Below are 21,627 nucleotides of genomic sequence, written 5' to 3' on the forward strand. Positions count from 1 at the left end.
GACAACTTCAAGGTCTGCGGGTTCTTCGCTGCCGACAAAAATGATGATGCTGGAGAGAGCCGGAATGGTGACGTGCTCTTCTATCACATTCAATACGGGGTTTCCTGCGTCGTGTGTGGCGGCAACGCTTTTTCTGAGGTTATTGTTATTGACTGAGACCTCAGATCGATGACGGCGCCGCGGTGGCTTAGGAAGTCCATCCCAAGTATCACATCCCTGGAGCAATGCTGTAACATTACAAAGCTCGCAGGTTAAGTCCGGTTATTGATAGTGACTCTTGCGGTGCAAACTCCAGCCGGAGTTATTAGATGGCCCCCAGCGGTCCCGATTTCGGGGCCTTGCCAAGCGGTCCTAACTTTCTTCAATCTTGTGGCGAATGGTCCACTGACGACGCAATAGTCGGCACCAGTGTCGACAAGAGCGGTGACGTTCTGGCCGTCGAATAGTACGTCGAGGTTGCTAATCCGTCGTCTTGAATTGCGGTTAAATCACGGCATCCGGTAACGGCTAGGTCGGCTTGTCCCACTGCTTCTACGTCGCGTCGACAGGTCTTCTTCAGGGACCGAGGTTTCGTCGTCAGGGCTAAGTCTGGTTTGCGTCGTGTGGTGGCGGCGTCGTCGCGGCGACGACGCCGCGACGACACGACGCAAACCAGACTTCTTCCGTAGGGCTCCTTCCGTAGACCAACGTGCAAGGCGTCACCTGCGTCGTTTCTTGCACAGCGGTGTTGTATGTGAAGGTCACATACGAAAGGATGGCATCCCACGTCTCGTGCTCGACGTCAACGTACATGGCCAGCATGTCGGCGATGGTCCTATTTAGCCGCTCGGTGAGGCCATTGGTCTGAGAGTGGTAGGCAGTCGTCCGGCGGTGGCTTGTCTGGCTGTACCTCAAGATCGCCTGAGTTAGCTCCGCAATAAACGCCGTACCTCTGTCGGTGATGAGGACTTCTGGGGCGCCATGACGAAGAACGAAGTCTTCAACGAAGAACTTCGCTACCTCGGCGGCACTGCCTGTAGGTAGGGCCCTTGTTTCAGCGTAGCGGGTCAGGGAGTCGGTAGCTAGGATGTCATGAGTAAGGAGAGGACGTATGGACGACGAAGACGACGAAGTAGGAGGAGAAGCACGCGGAACAGGCACGAGCGCGTGCAGGGTAGCACACGGCGCGATGCGCGTGACACGAGCCGTAAACGAAGGCAGCAGTTCGATGAGCTGGCATAGTTTGCGTGGCTACAGGAGAAGAAGGTCGCATTGGCAGCTACATTCTGTCAACGGGAAGGCAGCGGGCGTTCGATTCCGGTGGCCGTGACACTGACACTCCGTGGCGTGGCCGTTGACCTCGACGACGCTCGGGCGAGGCTCCTCGGAGGTGCTGCAGCACCTTGCGGCAATTCCGGACGCACCAGCAGCAGTCCCTCTTCAAGCTTCAGCCAGCAACAATCCCCGGGACACCACGTCATCATGTACAACAGGGGCCGAGCTCGTACTTAGGCCTTAGCGACAGCGATGCCTGGCCACGTCAGCGACCGGGAAGAGGCTTACGGCAGCGTGGCTAACGGCCACGTATCGGAGCGACGATTGAAGAGGATCGTCGGATACATCGACTGCGGATCCAACCCTACGGAGGCGGGACTTATGGAGTTTGACGTAACCAAGTAAGCGTGTTCCATCCAGACTACGATTCGACGGCGAGGCCTACGTGGCCAGACACTCTAGTAGCGACGCTAGTCGTAGGTATGAAAGTACTGAGGATTGTGTTTGTTGACGTTCGCATATTTCTTTTGTGTTTATAAGATTTTCACCGTTAGTTATTTTGAGTGTTTTCTTATAGTTTCCCTGTCTGCAATTAAATTATGTTTGCTGTGCCAACCTGCGCCTTCTCAATCTATCTCCAACGCACACGCCTCCGAGATCAGTGACATACGACGATCCACTTATTACCGCTAGTCGACGTTGGGAACGGCCCCAGGAGGTCCATCCCGATCTGCTGGAACGGTCGCCGAGGTGGCACGATCGGCTGAAGAAAGCCCGCTGGTCTTGTTGGCGGTGTCTTGCGTCGCTGACAGTCTCGGCATGTCCTTACGTAGCGAGTGACGTCAGCGGCAAGGCGCGGCCGTAGTACTTTTCCTGTATTCTTGCCAGCGTTCGGGAAACACCGAGGTGTCCTGCTATCGGGTCGTCGTGCAGGGCCTGGAGGACTTCAGGTTTGCGTGGCTGAGAAAGCAGGTGTTGGTATTTTTTCTCAGCCATTATCCTGGCCATATTCATTACGCCTCCCAGACTATACACCCATATTTGAAGCGAATGATCGGCTATTATTCTAGCTCTACGAAAAATTCCAGCAACTCATTGGACAGCTGTGATAGTGACTGATTCGTTATCCGTATGTTCGTGCCTCTCATCGTCGTCGGAATCAGCTGTACTAAATATATTTAAATCATTAATCCATGCAAACATTCGCCTAGTGCGATTGATTTGGGCGCCAGGTCACCATGGTATTTTTATATATGAGATGCAGGACTCACTCACGCGAGCATCCCTTCATGGTCCAATTTTGTCAGTCATACCTCTAACAGCTTATGTTACAGCGGCGAGGTTCAGGAAATTTTGTCTTCTTCAGCATTCATTAAAGATCACAATACCGAATCCAGAATTTTCGCATTTGCACTTCGCATGGGATAATAAATGGTGTCGAACGCGTAAATTAGAAGTCTCCATAACTAAATATAGATGCCGTATACCGCTACTTAATTTCCACTTAAACGGGTCTGGTCTGGTGCCATCCCCTTTATGGTCCAGCTGTAATGAACCTGAAAATATCGACTATTTCCTACTAAGATGTCGCCGTTTCAGAAATCAAAGGAAAAAGTGTTTTGAAATTTTATTTAAAAAATTAGGCATCCTACTTAGTACTCCGAATATTCTGTCTTTTGGGGCTGCTTCATTGGAATTTAGCGACAGGAACGTCTGCGGGGCCCTCTGCGAATTCTTGGGTGATACAAGGAGATTACCGTGTTGGGTCATTGATCAGCTCTCTTCCCAAACCAAGCTTAATTTCAGCAATTCATTATTAAAAAACATTATTTAACCTACTTAAGAATAATGTATGATGAATAATACTAAATAATTCAAGAAATCCTGTCAATTTTTTCAATTTTCTTAAATTTTACTGCGTATCAAAAATTTCCATATTTAACTTTTTTTTAAATGATGTTTCCTTGTACCCTGCATAGGCCTTAATTTTTCATTCACAATAACCGCCGGCTTCTTGGCCAATCCCCCGTAGTGGGTAAGAGCCAGTACAGAGGTACAAGCAAGCAAGGAAGCAAGCAAGAAGAAGCGGAAGAAGATCGAAGAAGGCCCATCTTAGCACGGCGCAGATATAGTGAAGAAGCATGGGACAAAGGCACAGCCGAACCAGCGGGTACCGGACGCCACAGCCCTTATCCGCGCTAGGAAGCAGCACTCCGAACGTGATGGTGCAAACAAGCACCTCTTACAGCTCGCCCAGCGTCGCCACTATGGTACCGGATGATGGGAGCCGCAACAGCGCAGAATTGTGAGTGACGGTAGAATGCTGCTTCTCACAAGATATGTTGCCATTGTCAAGGGGGAGCTCGGCATGCGCCCTCCTAGATCGTCAATACGACGAAAACAAAAAAACAGCAGTTGCAGTAACAACATCTACAATAAACGGCAGGGAAGTGGAACATAGAAGCTTGCGATGAAAAAATCTGTAAACAAGGGGTGGGTGCTCGAGCCGACGTTTCGACAAGTGGACTTGTCTTCTTCAAGGCTGGAACGAGCAAGCATCTTTCAGTGGGCAGTTCCAGCCTTGAAGAAGACAAGTCCACTTGTCGAAACGTCGGCTCGAGCACCCACCCACTGTTTACGGATTTTTTCAACATCTACAATAGACATACTTATTTTCATAAAACAATAACACTAACTGCAGCTTTTCCTGTTGCGATTCGACTGGTCCTGTGAGTTGGTTTTCGCTTGAAAGTCGAGGAGTAACATTGTGCCCAGCTAACACTAGCCAGAGTGTAACAATACGCCGATGCATATTGTGACGGCGAGACCGAATAGATTTTCCTGAATATTGCATGGAGTAAGTCACACTATCTTTCTGTTTAGCTTAATTGCTTAAAGGGCCCCTCACCAGGTTTGACAATTTTGAGCTAACGAGCGCAATGCATACACTTGACGTTCACGATCACGTCTGCCAAAATTTGCAACGCTACGCGCCGCGGAAATGATCCTAATTTCAAGCTGAACGCTGCTTGCCCTTCCTCTCGCGGGCGCGCGCTTTAGAGAATGAGGGGATGACGTACATGAGAAAGTGGCCCTACGTAATTGTAGTGCTGTGACATCGTTCCTCTACGTAGACGAACGTGCTCTGACGTCGCCAACAGTAGCACGTGACACTGCGATAATTATTTGACACGACATGTGTAGTTTGTGTAATTTGTTGCTTGAATAGAATAATAAAAGTTAAAAGAAATAATGAGACACACAGTGATGCTACCGAGAACTTCTGATTTGGAGCAATTTTTGGAGCAGCAAAATTTCCGTTTTGGAGCACTTTGGAGCAGCAAAATTTTCATCTTGGAGCACTTTGGAGCAGATAATTTTGCATCTGGGAGCACTCTGGAGCAGCGAATTTTACATCCTGGAGTGCACTACACAAGCATATTGCAATAACATTGAAGCACCGGAATATTACTATGGGAGGCTCTTCTGAAGGCTAGAAATATTTCGATTCATTGCAAATCTCATGGAAAAAATCATCTCAGGAGAACGCCATACTTTACTCGCTAATGAAAAAATAAGGGCTCATGCAGTTGAGTGTTCTGAATTAACCTCTTCGGCGATTATTTTCGACACTAGCAAATAAACAGAATACCAGACCAATAAAATTGCACTTTCTGAAATAACACTCTAAATACATCTATGTGGTTATCAGCAGACATTGTAGACAAACGCCGTGATGTACAGCAGTGCCTCAATGCCAAAGAGCCACACTGTCCCTAATGAATTCCCCTAAGGAAACTCCAAGGCGAAAGCGAGGTTTTTTATTCTCGATCGACGGGTTGATCCTCCCCCTCCTTCTCTGCAAGCTATCTGCACCTCACCTGGTTTTGCGCTAGCTCCATGATCGGCGCATCGATTACGGAAGCAGTGTAAAGCGACGATGTCGTGATGGCGTCATCACGTGACATCACGATATATGACGCCATGATGACGTCACAAGTTTTGACGATCTATGACGTGATGATGACGCCATCACATGATTATTTTTTGCATCAATCGATTGACGCCGCCGACGGTCAGTTTTCGTGTTTGATAAAGCATCTGATGCTTTCGCATTAATATTGCGTATTGAAAGTTAACAACCTGGCCTTACATACCAAACTGTCCTCCACCATGTCACCTCCTTGCCATGCGCGAAACAGCTTCGCTTATCATCCACTTCACAGAATGAAATGGCTCCTCAACTTTTTTTAAATGTTTATTGTGATAACAATTATATGTACGCTCTCCGCGGATTTTTGCCGTCGCCATTGCCATAATTTTCTGTATAAAGACCAAGTTAATAACATCACCACGCGCATTCTAGCCGCGGGTAAAAGCTCGCGAGCGCTGGCGACGAACGCGGCTGAAGCGGAGATTAAGCTAGCCGGCCGTCTGTCTCCGTCGCACGGACAGCGCATGAGATAACATATTCCCGCGTGCGGGCCTACCGTCGATTGCTCATCAAACAGAGAGGAAACGCCCCGCCCGTCTTTCGTAAGGAGCAAGGATGGACGCCAGGGGAGCGGGGGGCGAAGGGCGCATCGTTCGAAGGGCGCAGTCGCTTGCGCGCGAGCCATCTCGAGGCATCAGGAGACGGCTCATAAACTTGCTGTGCTCTCAACGCTTACTTCGTGTTTAGAGAACTCAGAGCAAGAAAACGCTTCGGTTCCTGGAGCGGCCATATTCCCTTAAACCAGTGTTTTGTTGAGTTACGCGAGATCGAATCCAAAAGAGTTAGCTACTAGCCTTACTTCGTTAAACAATACAATTTGTTGGTATCGCATTCATTGCTTCGCCCTTAAGCGAAACTGAGTTTTTTTACCCGTCAGCTATTGACCACCTAAAGCGAGGGGCGGATGTGTAACATGGGGTAGCCGCTTCACTGTGGGCCGTCTGCGACGGGCCCGCTACTGACAGCTGCGTATTTGCGGCTGCTCCGACCAGGATATATGCTTTTATTAATGAGATGACATTTTTAAAAAGCAAGCAAAAAATTCGAATTGGAACCCTAGCACGTGAGCTCGAAAGGGCAAGGCCTTTTAGGGGGTATTTACCGCAGAGTGATTAAACTCAGACGTGCTGGTATAAGCAATTACGAAAAAGCTCTTCCGAATGAAGATCCATGGATAAAGTATATCTGAGGAAAAGTGTGAACGCGTTTCCACCGTTCGCGTGCTCTTCCATAAACGCGAAGCAAGGAAAATTCGATATTGTTCCATATATATACTGCTAGCGATCGCAGATTTCATTCCACGATGTCCAGAAACAGAAGTGACAGACATTTTAGCGGCACTCATGAACATCGCTTTCCTTACGTGCCGTGCGACGCTTGAAACGAGCTATCAGCCGCGTTTCTAGAACAGACGACGTCCGCCGATGAATCGCCGTCGCACTTTCTCGCTACCGAGAGGCCTAGACGTCACGAGCCTCTGCGGAGAGCGCGTTTTGCTGTCGAGCCGACTTGCAGAACAGAAGCTGCGTCGGCACCGTGCATGGCATCGTGGCTTATTCGGGACGCACGCGCGAGCGCTATTTATTCAGCGGAATAATTCTTGGTCCATGGTTGCGACTTTGGCAGCCCCAAGATCAAGCTGCACATGTTCTGACGCGCCGGCCGTGCGATTGCCGGTGATAGACGCCCCCAAACCCGATACTTTGGCGCAGTTTGGCGCAATTTTCCTCGATATTATCAGTATGGCGCAGTAAATACAATTTGGCGCACTTTGGCGCAGTTGGCGCAGGAGTGGAATCACTGGACACACAAAGGGAATGTGTGCGTCTTTTTCATTTTTTTTCGTGAATTGCAGCGACATGCGGGGCTAATGTGCCTCCCTTTCCTATGCGTTCGTGTCCCCGCGGTTAGCGCTTCGAGCAGACGCCAGCCCTGGAAACGAAAGTAATGTTCTGGAGCGTTCGAGCACCCATTATGCTGCTTTATTCTACCGCGTCCAAGTAAACGTTAATGCGGCACTGGCTCATGATACTGCCACTCTCGTGCCCGTACAAATGTCTCAACTTTCATGCCCGTCCCGCAGAAAAAGGCAGTACACCACAGAGAACGCGGACAAAACGCCCACGGACGCTACATATACAAAAAGGTAGAGGCCGTGCAACGCCGCTCGCGTGCTCGGGCTGGTTCGGGCACGTCATGCGCACGTGACCATGCATGCGCATGACGTGTTCATGCGTATGTGTCAAGTGAAGAGGGCAGGGAACGGATTTGGCATGCTAAGGCTACACGGGGCGAGTGGCAAGGGTTTGAAACTCGCCTCCTCGCATCATGGTTTGGCGCCGCTACAAATTATTGTTTTTCTCAGCTCGTAATGAACCGATTTGAAAAATTCTTGCGGCATACTGCTCTTCATTCGGCACACAACAACTTCCAGCGTCTAACTAAAATTTGCTATGTGGCCTCGTGAGGGGCCCTTTAATCAGGTAAGATTAACGAACTTCTCATGCAATGGAGATAGGCGAAAAATTCCAATTATTGTGTTGTGGATCGGTTTGGAAAACGTCCGATTAGACCATATATTACTTTCTGTCAAGTATTGCTGTTTTTATTCTTACTATAAATGTCTCGAAACTATAAGATTTCCTTTCTCAGAAATCCGCATGGATTTTCTTGTGGCTTCGTGCTACAAACGGGTGGTTGTCAATTTTCCCTTTCATATCCCTTCCGCCACCTAGCGGGTTTCCGCGGAGCTCATTCGCAACATGCTGCGTCCATGTGCTTCGGGTTGTTGGCTGGTTCGCCCTCGCGCTGCCAGTTGCTAGCATCTTGGCTAGCTCAATTGGAAGAGCGACCGCCTAGGAAAGGGCTTGGTTCCGGACTCGAGCCCCGGACCAGAACGTATTTTCCTTCAAGTAGAATCTTTCCTTTATGACAAATCCAAGTGGATTTCCTCGTGGCTATGTGCTATAAACGTTTCGTTGTCAGTAACCCAGTTATGTGTTCGCTGTTTCTATTGCTTGCTAGACTGTTTGCTGTAGCTGTTTTGCTGTCAGGGTGGCACGACCCAGGCAGGCAAATACTCGGTCTTTATTCGTGTTCCGAAATGCGATGTACAGGGTTTTTTCTATTGAATAAACTAAGTCATACCAAAAAGCAAACCACCAGCTACTCAAGTATGGGCACCGCGCATACGTCAAGAGCCGCCACAGTCGCGCGCTGCTTCCAGCGCCAAAGAGGCCACGGCAGCAGATTTCGCGGGATAAGGGAGCAGACGACACAGGCGGCGGCAAGCCACTGCGCCGTGTTTTGGTGCTTCGCTTGAGGCGTTCTCTTTCCCGTTTGCTTCCAAACGACGTCAACTTGTTATCAGCTTTCAGAGAACGTAGCATTAGGGCATGTGCTTCTTTTCGCCATACCTCGTGTATCCTCAGGCGAACGTGGCAACATGAAATGCATTAACTGGGGGAAGACAACGGTGGCGATGAGCCCGCTGAGCGAAACTTCACACATGTAACGCGGGCCGTCTCACCCACTAAACAATCCCAGGTTATCACCCTGGAGCTAACGTGGCAGCGAACTCAGCGGCAGCTCGAAACCGGCGATACCAGCAATTGCACTGTCACGGCCGCTGAATGAAAAAAATGCCCCCACTTCCCCGAAGGGAATCGTGAGGAAATGCGAATGCATTTCTTGCGCCGAGAGTACACGGCGTAGTAATTTTAATGGCGTAAATTGAGAAGGAGAGGCGAAGCACTGCACCTACTCTCTCCTACACTCTCTCCACACACGCGGGAGCTCCGCCGAGCTCCCGCGATGCGAGCGCCCTCACACGCCAGAGCGCGCTCCTCCTCTCCACTCACTCTCCGCTACTCCGCCCGCACCACCTGCTCCGGTTGCTAGGGACGAGGATAAGCGCGCCCGCCCGCAGCTGTTGCTATGGGAGAGGGAGTGAGAGCGGAGAGATAACACCTGCCGGCGCACGGACACCGACAGACGCCCGACATGCCCCGACTGAGAAATGCATTCGCATTTAAAAGAAACGCTTTCCATCGAACAGTCATGGCACTGCATTCGCTGCGCTGACTTAACCAGTGCAGCCGAGTTCGTCGTCGGGGCTCATGTTTTGCTGCCATGGCACTGCAAAGCGTGGCAATTATTATTACGTTTGGATTCAGAGAGCTACGTGATATAGATAGTTTCTTCCGAGGGGCTAACCTGAAGAAGGGAACTCCTCGAAGCGGGTCACGTTCACGGCGTCGTGGAAGATCAACAATCACGGGCGAATGCACCCTCCAGAAAAAAACATACCCCATCTATTCACAAAACACACTTTTGTCGTCGAACGAGTGCAATCCACCCTTCACGCCGATTCCGCTCATATTCTCTAAATGGAAACCGGTAAAAACACGTGCCCGGATAATTCCTGTAGGTGTTATTGCACCTAACAACGCAGCAATTATTGCTGGAGTTCGGCATTAGTACGAACAGCGCAACCGACACAAAACGAACTGCCCGCGAAAATACCTCGCGCCGTCCCAGCGGGAGCGTGGAGCGAGCAGGGGTGATATCGCGGAGTGATGTTTTATGCTATCTTATTCTTATCGTCCACCACCTGCGGCTAACTGATTGCGTTGATAACGCGGACGGACCGTCGCTCTGGTCACTGGCCAAGCGCGAAAAGCACGAAAGGTATAGTCATCGTAAAAGGCATAGTTCCTCGACTTCACCCCATTGCGAGCGCGTCAGAGCATCCCGCCAAATCTGCGCTTCTTGCCGCTAGGGACGCCTTCTCTCGGGCAGCGGAGTTACATCTGCACGGAGCCTATGGGCGTGCCTGGCTTGTGGGGAGTACACGTCTGTGGCGACATCTTTCCGTGGGTAGACGAACTGAAAGTTCTGTCATTACCTTTCTAACATCAGGCATCGCATGTGTTGAAAGAACTCTCTCGGGTCGCGAATAGCCAGCCTTGAAATGGTCCGATCTTGAGCTTCTGCGATACTCAAATGCGTTTTACTGGCGAGAGACGAAGCAAATGCGCCTATGAACCCCGACAAAGAGGGATATGGCGATCCACCTTGTCACAGAAATTGTGCTCTTGATCGCGTATATTTCTTGTTATGATAGTGTTCAGGCGCAGGAGGTCGTTGCAATGCGTAGTCTCTGTGATGGTCCCGGGGCTTACATTTGGGAACTCAGTGGTGTGCATGAAGTCAGAGGTACAATCAGGAATGGATGTAAATCAAAGGACGGTGGGCCGCCTCGCGTTGGGCGCTCACGGGAAGACGACAAATGAGGCTGTAAAGGGTGACATGGGATGGACAGGCTTTGAAGTGCGGGAAGCTCAGAGCAAAATGAGATTCGAAGAGAGGCTGAGGAAAATGAAGAAGAGTAGATGGGCAGAGAAGGTTTTCAGGTACTTGTATAGAAAAAGCGTTGACACGCAGTGGAGAAAAAGAACTAGGAGGCTCACCAGTAAATATACGGCTAGCAGTGCGGGCGATATGGCAACAAGGAGCATTAAGCGGAGGGTCAGAGAGGCGGAGAGGACTTATTGGATGGCAGCGATGGAAAAGAAGCCGGCTCTGAGTAACTACCGAAAGGGAAAAAACGAAATAAGGAGGGAAAGGTTTTATGATAATTCAAGGGGAAGCGCTTTACTGTTTGAAGCAAGGTCGGGCTGCCTTAGAACGCATAGTTATAAAGTGAGGTTCAGTAACGAAGAAGAACAATGTACATGCTGCGGAGGAACTAAGGAAACGATGGAACATGTACTGATTGAATGTGGCGATATTCACCCAGGTATACGTGTGGGCACGAGTCTACATGAAGCCTTGGGTTTTAGGGACAACAATGGAAAGCTGCACACGTCCGCGATAGAAATAAGTAAGAGACGGTTAGAGTATTGGTGGCAGAAAAGTAGAGATAAAGAACAAAAATAAATAATGGGGGGAAAAATAGGGTCATTCTGCCTTAAGAGGCAGAGAGATAGACCGTGAATTTATATTTTTTTTTGTATAATAACATAGATTTAATCAATGTAAATAAGGTATTAGACCAACATAAAACAATGAAGCTTTTTTTTTTTTCTTCGAGCCTGGTGGCAGACATGTCACCGCCCCGTTACAAAGGGGACGCTCATAGCATCCATCCATCCATCTCAGACCATGGAGTTAGCAACCAGCAGAGTTGTCATAGGAATTCCGATAAGACAGTATATAAACCGATACGAGTGTTAGATTTCTTACGTTTTTTGTGCGCGAAACAAGGAATCTCACGAGGCAGCACGGCTGTGAAAGAATCAAATACATTTTAGGGCTTTTAGGAGAAGCCCTGTACAAAGCCTCTACGTTGAGTCAAACGAGTGTTCCGGACATCGCTTTTAGTAAGCCGTTTGTCACGCCACGTGGCGCACAGACGTTCAAGATATAAAATTCGCGCGATGACGCCGACAGCGCAGCGTACACAGACGGCAATATGGGCTTTCATGCCCAAGCGGCAACCGGCACTCGCCGGCTGATAACAGCAACGCATACGACGAGCAGGCCACCGCTCAACCGTGAATCAGCAGCTTTGTTGCAATGTGGCTCGCTCCTGCTGCTTCAAGACGGCAGAATCTGGAAAGGGCATCCAGCCCTTCCTCTCATCTCCGGCCCGTTCAATATTTTTCGTCCGATCGTATTGCCGTTGCCCTCTCTTGGTTCTTTTCAAAGTTGCCGAGAACGCCTTTTGTGCTGCAGTGTTTCGAATCGAAAAGCTACTTTTGAGAAATTTCACAAACCCAATACTTCGAACGAAAGCACCAAGCGGTGTGTTGTAGTCGCTGACAGAGATCTTTCTTAGTGTCCTGTGCGCGGCAGAAGTAAGGCATACATTTATTTAAAAACTGATTAAAGTTCAGTAACCTTCGTTGAACTATATTAATTAGGGTGGCCTAGTTTCCACTGTGTTCCTTTCTTTCTCAAGCTCATAAGTAATATACGCCCTGAATACCTTATGTTTATAAGCACAGTGCGCAGTTCACAGCCCATTCTCGCCTTTGTTCTCAGTGTTTTTGAAAACGAAACGAAAATGAAATAAACTGACGAAACCCACGTCAATGACTCAGTGGATATCTGTTAGTCTGCAGACTTGTACGAATTCGTGGATTGAAAAAACGCTATTGCGGCGAGTTTAAACGAAAAAAAACGAAAACAAAAACTTGTTTCCTTACGTGATAAAGTACGTTAACAGGCCCTTCACCAAAACCATTGAAAACTTTTATTAAATTTTGAAATTTTTCTGTTGCTTATGTAAACATGGCAACTGCAAGGGTCTCGATATGCGTTTGTTCTTGTTATCTCTGATGAATGTTTGTTTGCCGTGAGGCGAATGCGTGTTTTTTGTAAGACGTTGTTTCGATTACACCTAAACTTGTATATGCCATCTAGGTAAAATTTTAAGAATAATTATTTCTAAATGAGTAATTATAGAAAGAATTGCAAGATATTTAACTGTCCTGCTGCCGCATTTCCAGAAGATCAGCACCATTGACGATTCAGACATTCTGTGGCTTTGCCACGGCCACAGTCCGCAAGCGGAGTTTTTTTTTACGCTTTCTTGTGGATACCGTAGCCTCAGTACTTTGTAATATTCACGTGATGTGTCCTGCATATTTTTTATCGCTATTTTGCATCGCGGCACCATTCTAGTGACGGCACTGAACGTCTGAGATTAGAGAGTTGAATTAAGTTGTGTGTCATAATCAGTGACGTTAAAATCACTGCGCTATAGTGCGTAGCTCACATTTGCAGAAATCCCGGCTCCTTCAGAAAAGCTTGACCTTCTGCATCAAATTCTGCCAGCATTTGTACAAGGCAGCCATTCGTGTTTTGTAGAATGGTGTGCACTGCCTATTTGTTTGCAGTGCGCGGATAGGCGGATCTATCTTGGTCTTCGACAAAGATAGATCCGCCTATGAACACGTCGGCTAGCCTGCCTTGTGCATTTCCTCCCATGTACTTTGGATTTTCTCACTGCAATTGCGCACTGCAAACAAATAGACAGTGCACATCATTCTAAAAAACACGGCTCCCTTCTTCTCTCGCTGCAATTGCACGTGAAGTGTTTCGATGCAGTGCATTTTACTTTGTGGGACACGAGTCGAACAATTTATTCTTATAGTATCAGTGTTTTTTTTTTTTGTTCTTCCCCATTGGTTGCAAAAACACGATTAGCGGTTTATTACTTGTGCGGTTAAATTTCCTTGCACGGCCGGTGCACCGAGAAGACCGACGTTGCACCGATAGTGCACCAATGTTGAGCCAGCTTCAATGGAAAGCTTCTGAGCTTCCATTTTTGCCATTGCAATTAAGTGTAAGCAATCATATTAGCGTCGACCTTTTTAACTTTTTAGATGTCGACATTTTTAACTGATTTGACGTGTTCCACCAGGGCTTATAGCCTTGAACGCCAGGTTACGTTAAATCCTGATAACTTGTATATTCAGTAGGTAAGGCATACCGTTAATTCAGCTGGTCGATTCCACGAAAGATCGAAAAAGGGTGTATATTTGATGTTTCCGATTTTCCTGATAATTTTGTATGTTGTGCACATATGACTGCACAGCACGAAATCGCAGTTCGTTTTCAAATAAAAATTTTTTTCAACACAGGAAAATTCGACAAGTGTCGCCGGTTGACGACGACCATTTTACGAAGAGTGCGTTTTCGTAAATTCGCAATCATGCTGGCAGCTACTCAAGCTATATATTACAAATATCTTTCTTTTTGGCGGAAGTAGAAGTAAAGAGGAAATAGCTCTTATAATTTCATGGAATTCTGAGTAAATTATGTATTTTTAAAAATTCATGAAAAACGCTGCGTTTTTGAAAATCAGTCAAATTTGGGACGCTATGGCTACTTCTGTGAACATCTTAGCTTGCTCATATTTGCAGTATGAATAGGCCTTTATGTGAATAATGAACCTCTGCATTTGTATTTCTCTAATAATTTTCAAAGTAGTAAATTTTCATGCTCGAAACACCAAAAAGAGAAAAGTGCTCCTCCATTCAAAAATCTATAATAAAAAAAACCCAATCTCAATTTTGTTCAAAGTCCCCCAAAATGTTCTCAAAGGACTGCAGAATGATATTATGAAAAAACATGTTGCATCATTTTTATTACAACAAAAGCAGAAAATGTCAAACATTGTGTTTCCAGAGCGTGGTGGCTACTGCGCAAAGGACATCTCTAGTAACGAGAAAATACAGTAACACGTCTTTTTTTCTTTTCTGAGCTTCGCTAAACAACAGTAGTGATCTATGGTCGGAAATTGGGAACTGTTTTGTAAAGAAAAAGACCGTTCCAATTAAATGCATTCGCGTGGTTTGCGACTTCACGCCAGTGTTAGACATCCCTCAGTCCACAGTATGCACTTTCAGTTGTAGCCTCCTTTTCTTTCATCTATTTCAGTTGAGTATAATTCATATCTTGAGTGCTAAAGAACTCATTCCCTCCATGCGTCTCTTATGATGATGTGCTGTGCCAGAATTGAGAGATTGGTATAAAAGCCAAGGTCTCTTCATGAATGGAAATGAATTTCTGGAGAGCGGTCGCCAAGAGGTGTGGTTTTTGTTGGCCCAAATGTGTACGTTGTCAAACCTTATGTGATCAATGCAGAGTTTAAAAAGAATCGATTACGTGAAGATTGGTGGCAGCAGTTCTGGCCACGGACAAAACACGTTTTGTTTGCATTGCATCTGGTTTGTTTTGCATATCCTTTTTTCTCTTGAAGGAGTGCTGGCAGATCTGGTTTCCCTCTTGAATTGAGCGCGCATCCTGCTTCATGACCCTCCGCAAAAGAGTCTCGATCCGATATCTTCTACGTAACGAAAATTCTGCTGCAGCGGAATTTTCTTTTTGTGCACCATGAGGCAGTCCGTACAAAAGTCGGCCATGGCTATAACGCCTACTCATAGCCACCTTCAGAGCGTAGGATAGTGATCGCATCAAAGTGAAGCACAATTTGGATGCTTAACTTCTATCTCAGGTGGTGTTTGGCTGACTGGCACAGCCGTACTCGTTGCTGTCGTCTGCTCAGGCGGGCGTCCATCGCGCCGCCCTTTGCACCTGTCCGCCCAACGCATGCTACTCCGGTTACACGAGTGCTTGTAGCGCGGGCCACACGATCCACACGGTGCGGATCCAGAGACCGGGCGGGAGAGCGACGAGCGGTGAAAAATGTATCGTGTAACCAACGCAATCGACACCCCAGCTTTTTCTCGTGCATAGCGACAAAGCCTGGCAAACAATGTGTGGCTGCTGTGCTTAGGTTGCACTGCGGTACTTGCCGTTCACCACTGCCGCCATTTGCGATTTCTCACATTCTTACAATGCATGATCGACTCAGCTACACATATTTCGCGTTTAGCTTCCTTACTTTTTATATAAGCGCATTTACTAAAAAAATTATCCAGAGGAATGAAAATGTCCGTGCTGCCCGTCGACGAGGAATGTAAGTGGTGTCGCAAATGCATTTAATTGGAACGGTCTTTTTCTTTACAAAACAGTTCCCAATTTCCGACCATAGATCATTACTGTTGTTTAGCGAAGCTCAGAAAAGAAAAAAAGACGTGTTACTGTATTTTCTTGTTACTAGAGATGTCCTTTGCGCAGTAGCCACCACGCTCTGGAAACACAATGTTTGACATTTTCTGCTTTTGTTGTAATAAAAATGATGCAACATGTTTTTTCATAATATCATTCTGCAGTCCTTTGAGAACATTTTGGGGGACTTTGAACAAAATTGAGATTGGGTTTTTTTTATTATAGATTTTTGAATGGAGGAGCACTTTTCTCTTTTTGGTGTTTCGAGCATGAAAATTTACTACTTTGAAAATTATTAGAGAAATACAAATGCAGAGGTTCATTATTCACATAAAGGCCTATTCATACTGCAAATATGAGCAAGCTAAGATGTTCACAGAAGTAGCCATAGCGTCCCAAATTTGACTGATTTTCAAAAACGCAGCGTTTTTCATGAATTTTTAAAAATACATAATTTACTCAGAATTCCATGAAATTATAAGAGCTATTTCCTCTTTACTTCTACTTCCGCCAAAAAGAAAGATATTTGTAATATATAGCTTGAGTAGCTGCCAGCATGATTGCGAATTTACGAAAACGCACTCTTCGTAAAATGGTCGTCGTCAACCGGCGACACTTGTCGAATTTTCCTGTGTTGAAAAAAATTTTTATTTGAAAACGAACTGCGATTTCGTGCTGTGCAGTCATATGTGCACAACATACAAAATTATCAGGAAAATCGGAAACATCAAATATACACCCTTTTTCGATCTTTCGTGGAATCGACCAGCTGTCCTTAAGCCCTCTTGTGGTCAGTCCAAGAAACGCCTCTGGGAGCATGCACAACATAATCATCATCATCGTCAGCCTATTCAATGACGTTTTCAAAACTAAGATTTTCCCTAACGATCTCAAATTCCCCCTATCCTGCGACAGCTGATTACACTTTATTCCTGCGACCTTCTTAATTTAATCAGCCCAATGTCACATTCTGCCATCAACGACTACGTTTGTCATCTCTTGGAGTCCCTTCCATCGCACTAATGACCCATCAGTTATCTGTCCTTAGCATTAGAGAACAGCCCAAGTCCACTTTTTTCTCGTGACGTTAACTAGTATGTCGGCAACGCCTGTTTGTTGCCTTGTGCTCTCTGTTGATCATTCGGTGTCTTAATGCCTTTCATTTGTTTGTTCCGCCTCACATTGCGCGGTACTTAACTTTTTTCTCGAGATCCCATGTTACCCTCTAAGTTTCAGCCCGGTATGTTAGTACTGGTAATAGGGAATGGTTGCATTCTTCTAGCTTTACGGATAACGGTGAATTGCCTGTCATGATTCAGGAATGCCTGTCGCAAGCACTCCCGCCCATTTGTATTCATCAGCGAATTTTCGCTTCATGAGTAGGTTACCCTTTTAATTATTGGTGTCAATATATGTACGCTCGCACAGGTTCTAAACACCGGTTTCTAGTTTTGAGATCTTTTAAGGAAACAAAACAGCCAGCCACACACAACGGCTAAATTTTCAGACACTGGAAAAAAAAAACATGGCTGATCCCTCTGTCATAGGAATCGGCATAACACGAAGGTGAAACGTGTCTTCACAGAGGTAGTTGAGCGTTTATTGCGCATTGTTTCGCCGCAACGGCGAAACAATGAATGCGATAGAAACAAACTGGAATGTCGCGCGAAGAAGGCAAGCAGCTCGAAACTTGCAGCGCACTGTTCAAGCACAGAGGACGAGCGCGAACTAACAACTGTCACAGTTATTACTGCTTTGTATTTGTGCAGTGCGCTCATTTCGCAAACGCGGTCGATGCATCGAGCGAAGTGCTCTTACTGCACTCTCTAACTTCAACGTAAACTTACGGTGAAAGCACAAGACGTACAAACCACCTCCATCACGAGAGAAGCGCGCGCGCAAGGGCGACTATGTCCTGTTGGGCAAAGTACACGTCGGCGCGCGCGCGGATCGCAGCCAGCGCGGCGACGACCTTCAAAGCACGCCCCTCGCGCCATCTCGCCGGTTATAACCAAAACAAATGCCACAGAGCACTGGGTACCGTCAGTGGTGAACGGTGTATATGAATAGCTCGTCGTTACAACGCTGAAGAACCTGGGCTTTGTGGCCGAGTCATTTCGCTCCTTGCGCTGCGGAGCGAAGGGTCGTTGGTTCGATTCCCGGCGACGGAACTTTTAGATGCGAAGCAGCTTTTGCTCGGGGCTGTATCCTTTCATTGGCGATCGTCCGCTCAGGAACCATGTGTGCTGGCACGCGTTAGCGCGTTCGGGCCTGTCTAAGAGGCTGGGTAAGACGCTGTGGCCTCTCCCCCTTACACTCTCTCAGCAATCACGGAACTTTAGGTCGACCCATGCGCTGCTTCGCACGCCACATGGTTCCCTTTAGTGGGAGATGATGTAATATTTTTCTTCTAGTTTTTGCTTTTGTTGAAAAAGAAAATGAATAAACGCGTGCAGGCGAGCACTGCAGCAGCAGAAGTTGGAACGATGAACGGCCGTCGGTCTGGTTCCTTCGCGGATCGATAGTTTTCTTTACAGCTTTGTCATCTGTTAGTGTATATTTTACAACGTCATATACGTGACGGAAATACGTCAGTGAAGTCTTGGTGGACCCCGGCATAAAACACTTTCGTGTTAAAATAACAGATGATTCATTGCGCATGTGGATCACGTGGGCGTGTGGATCACGTTGCCCTGGTGCACTGATTCTTGTGTCTTTTTGGTATTTTTTTTTGGTCGAAGTCTGGCGTGCACCCTCATTTTCCGCAATGAAGGGCATGGATCATCTGTTAGCATGGCTTCCATAGACCTGCTGAAGAAAGAGCATGATTATCTAGACCATTGAATATAATCTTCGCGCATGTACTAGTAAGAGAGCTGTCATCATATATTTTTTGTTCATTTGATTCTTTTTCCGAGAGTATATATTCGCTGCGGCGAAATGAAAAACTCGTTATTGTCAGTCAGCACTTAGTCCAGTCCCTTGTTTCTTTGTCCCTTTGTAGCGCTGTTTACCCGTAGCTCAGTATGTACGAACAAGCCCGCATTAACACTCTGCGCCAGTTCCTGTCCTAGCGGCACGGTTGAGGTGCCCGCCAAGAAGCGAAGCGAGGCTAGCATTTGAGAAGGCGATACGAACGGGGCCCGATTGCGCTATCGCGTTCTACTCTTGAAAGCGAAGCTCAAGCGTCCTCCAGGTTTTTCTCATTTTTCAGCTAACCTGCATAAAAAAAGTGCAAACTCCAGAACTTCTCTGAGATTGAGTAGCACGCATGCACAGTAATCAGGATAATTGTCGCTTGCCGATATCTGCCATGCGTGCCCGGAATCGCGATTGTGGTCTTCAGCAGAGTTTTTGTTATTTTGTAATATACTTTACTGCTACAGCTGAGAATGAACATCAAGGTTTAGGAGGCAACACTGTCCCTCATGGCCATTGACATTTTACATTCACCGCACCTTTATTTCGTTTTATGAGACAAGAGTTCATGAATGATGCTTTCACAGGAAACAAACATACGAAGTTTCACCGACACATTCGTGCTTTCTACACCCAGCCCCGCAGCACTCTGACGCTACCAAATATTATCATGACCGTAGCGATTACATGGACACTCCCGGCACGTTTTTGCCGTCGCCGCCGCCGCCGTGAGGTTCCGTGTGAAGTTCAAATCAATAACATCGCCGCGCGCGTCGTATACTCTGTGCGCGACTGAAAGTGTGCGAGGCCAGCCGACGATCGCGGCTCAGGCATATAGGAAACGCATACATAGGCCAAACAGGAAGATGCCTAAATGATAGATTAAAAGAGCACATGTACAACGCAACGAAAGTGGTATCGGGGCATCTAGGTATCCATTGCAGAGACTGCGGTTGCGCACCTCGATTTGAAAGCACTGGCGTCATGTACAAGTCAGCTGACAGGTTAACAAAGGAGGTTGTTGAAGCCCTAGAGATTAAAAAGCTCGGGGAATCTTGTGTCAGCATGCCTTCTGTTTTGCTTTCAGAGAAGGATGTTAGATTTCTTTCAGGAACCGTTTTGCACGCGCAGTAGGAGTGACCACGTGATGCACTGTCATATCTTTTGTAACCTTCTTTCTTCTGTTTATTCATGTGAAGGCAGTATTTATTCTGTGCAGATACTGAATAAACTTTCAGTTGTTAGTGCGCCTTGTGTTACGTGTCCTTCTCGTCTGGTCTGTTGCTTTCGCCGGCGCTGTTCTACTGCAATTATGAACCAAATAGCCCAAAAGTACATCTTTACAAGTTACATGCTTGTACAATGGTTTATTGTAATGTGTTTTGTGTTTGAAACTTGTGTAATTCCTTATTTCGTTATTGTTGTGTATCCTTGCCAGATATTGTGTTCTGTTGCCGCCTCCGCCTCTGCCTAATCTATGTAGGGGGGTGAGAACGTAGTCATGCAGATGGTCGCTTCCATTCTCACCCCCTCCATCATCAACTTTGTATTGGTGGAAATAAAACCATTATTATTTTAGGGGCGAAGCTCCTTAAGGCGGCACCCGTTCGTCCCTCGTAGTCGTAGTCGTAGTAGTCGTAGTGCGTAACCAGTCTTACGCTTTGACCTCCAAGGTGGTGCCGGTGGGAGATTTTTCCTGTGCGTTGTTGAACAATAAAAAATTCGCAGCGTGCGCGTTAACTAAAAGCCGACTTCTTCTGTTTCTCATTCCCATTAGCAGCCATTGTTTACCTCCAAGGTAGTGCCTGGTGAGATATCCCCTGTGCGTGATTAAACAATAAAAATTTTGTTCAAAACGCCGTTGATTGATGAAATAAACCAACGAAAGACGCCAGATGTTTTGTAAAAGCAAAACGAAAGAACGCCAGATGTTTCTAAAGCAAAACGAAAAGACGCCAGCTGCTTAACGAAAGACGCCAGATGTTTTCTAAAGCAATGGTTTTCTAAACAATGAAAATTCACAGCGTACATGTAAAATTAAAGTGAGCTGCAAGTCGTCATAACTCATCGAACCTTTAATATAAACGCGCCCGGTCTCACGTCGGTGATGATGTACTGGGCAGAATTCACGGAAGATTCACGGTTTACCGATGAACCTCCGCAGCTTCGCCCACTCATCATCATTCACTCCGTGGATATGCTGTAATCTTTATTATTATTGTTATTATTATTATTATCATTATTATTATTATTATATAAACGGGATCATGCGAACTATGATCCCGTTTATATAGGCGTTTAGCGAGAGTTCGAAAAAATCTGAACTCTTCCTTCGCCATCGAGCGAGTGGAAGGAAGAGTTCAGCTTTTTCGAACTCTCGCTAAACGCCTATATAAACGGGATCATAGTTCGTATATTGAATTCTTAGAAAAAAGCGCTTCTGACAGGCCAGCTGAGTTTTGGAAGTATGTACGTAAACGGTCCAGCAAAAGCGGAGAGTCTTTCAGACTACTAGACTCAAATGGGGTAGAAGTGCATGCCGTCGCTGACTGTTTTGCCGCACATTTCTCATCCGTTTATAAGGCCTCAGACTCTAGCACTGATATCAGACAGCCTAAGGCAGTTCGCTCACCCAGTGCTTTGTCGCTGGATGAAAATCTTATCTGCGAATGCATTAAGTGCTTAAAACCATCCTTATCATGTGGCCCAGATGGCATCCCCTCCGCCATACTAAAAGCTTATAGTAGTATATTTGTCCCAGTACTGACTACGATATTTAATAACTGCCTGGACACTTCCACATTTCCTAGCATGTGGAAAACTGCTCGTGTTTTCCCAGTATTTAAGTCGGGCTCTAAAACAGATGTTTCTAATTA

This window comes from Rhipicephalus sanguineus, chromosome 8 (assembly GCF_013339695.2).
Source record: "Rhipicephalus sanguineus isolate Rsan-2018 chromosome 8, BIME_Rsan_1.4, whole genome shotgun sequence".
Taxonomy (NCBI): domain Eukaryota; kingdom Metazoa; phylum Arthropoda; class Arachnida; order Ixodida; family Ixodidae; genus Rhipicephalus; species Rhipicephalus sanguineus.